Consider the following 1,805-nt stretch of genomic DNA (forward strand, 5'->3'; position numbering starts at 1 on the left):
GTACCTCTTAGGAGCAACCAGCAACGACACCATCTTCGGCTTTACCCTCTGGATTATTCTGCCTTCCTTTGTCTGCTCCTTACAGTTGGTAGTGGATCAAGGGCTGTCGGGACCTTTCCCCTGATTGTAAAGGAAGACAATGTGATATTCATTGAGCTCCTGCTAGTCGGGTCAAGAATAAATCTAGCAATGTAATCCATTAGCTTACCGGGATGGTTATCTGCTCCAGTGGCGCAATCGGTTAGCGCGCGGTACTTATAAGACAGTGTCCAGCAAAGCAATGCCGAGGTTGTGAGTTCAAGCCTCACCTGGAGCACATTGTTTTTTTTTTTAAGGTTGACAATTACATTTCAAGATCAAGGCCAAAATTCATAGATTGTCAGGAACTATCCACACGGGGATATGATTAGGTGAAAACACAAAGATATTTGGTTGTTTGGCGTTTTGAGGAAGCATAAACAATATATTTTTTAACTGGGTCAGAGAGTAAAAAAACACAGGACAGCGTTTTTTTTTTTCTTTCTCTGTATTATTGTGGCTCAACCTACCTGTGTAACCTGCATACACCTTTTTATTACCGTGTTCCTGTATTTATTTTGCATGAGATGTCTGTGCATGCCCAGTGTTTTTGGGTGTGTTCAATTTTAAAGGCTGCATCCTCCAAGGACCTGGTCTATCTGTACTGGATCCTTCGAGGTCGGTGAATGTAAGGAGAGTTTTGGCTGTGAATTCAAACAGCTCCAGCCTTTCGCCTTAGTTAAACCGTAAGACCACAATGTATTTTTAGGTGTTATCTTTCATCACTACATGTTGGAAATAGTAACGACAAGACATCTGCTTTGTTTCATGCATTAATAAACTCAGTTACACAGCTAATATAATTATATTAGCTGTGTAACTGAGTAATAATATAAACTAATCTGATGAACAACATGCAATCTTGTTTTTTTTTTAAATCAAAATATGAGCCCACCTACTAGTAGATACTTCTAAATAGCTTCAGAAACACACAACCACGACCCCCCTGTCATGGAGCATGTGAGTATTCGGCCTATGTAGCTGTGATTGCAGAATCAAAGGTTGCTTTGACTGGACCAAGGGCTGTTGGGACCTTTCCCCTGATTGTAAAGGAAGACCATGTGATTCTCATTGAGCTCCTGATAATTAAGTCAAGAATAAATCTAGCGATATAGACAGATAGCTTTCATCTTTGAACATCAGCTCCAGTGGCGCAATCGGTTAGCGCGCGGTACTTATAAGACAGTGTCCAGCAAAGCAATGCCGAGGTTGTGAGTTCAAGCCTCACCTGGAGCACCTTAGTTTTTTTCTATATTTTAAATGTTGACTGTTAAATTTCAAGATCACGGCCAAAATTCATAGATTGTCAGGACCTATCCACACAGGGATGAGATTAGGTGCAAATGGAAAGACATTTGGTTGTTTCAGCTAAGTATCCAAACAGAGATGGCGTTCTGGGGAAGCATAAACTATTTTTTTCCCCCAGCATTTTTATTATCATTACACTGTCACAAGCAAAGAGCATGTGGAGCAGTGTGGGGGTTAAGGGTCTTGCTCAGGGACCCAGAGTGGTAGTCTGTGGCTTGAACTCAGAACCTCAGGATTCCAAGCACAATGCACTAAACACTACACCATCACTCCCCAAAGCAGGCAGCTCATTCTCCCCAGCTAGGATACAAACCCAGGCTTCCTTACTGCAGGACAGGCGACTTACCACTTGAGCTAGCCAGCTGCTGAACTGGGTCCCAGTGTAGAAAAAAAAAAACAGAGAACAGCTTTTTTTTTTT

The 1,805-nt window shown here is 41.9% G+C and overlaps 2 non-coding genes across 2 annotated transcripts; both read left to right on the forward strand.

The window, feature by feature from the left end:
* Positions 1-222: 222 nt before the first annotated feature.
* Positions 223-316, forward strand: trnai-uau. The gene is made up of 2 exons: positions 223-260; positions 281-316. It is a non-coding gene; the product is annotated as a tRNA-Ile (tRNA).
* Positions 317-1,220: 904 nt separating this feature from the next.
* Positions 1,221-1,314, forward strand: trnai-uau. The gene is made up of 2 exons: positions 1,221-1,258; positions 1,279-1,314. It is a non-coding gene; the product is annotated as a tRNA-Ile (tRNA).
* Positions 1,315-1,805: the final 491 nt, after the last annotated feature.

Source organism: Cyprinodon variegatus, unplaced genomic scaffold (assembly GCF_000732505.1).
Source record: "Cyprinodon variegatus isolate N-32 unplaced genomic scaffold, C_variegatus-1.0 Scaffold456, whole genome shotgun sequence".
Taxonomy (NCBI): domain Eukaryota; kingdom Metazoa; phylum Chordata; class Actinopteri; order Cyprinodontiformes; family Cyprinodontidae; genus Cyprinodon; species Cyprinodon variegatus.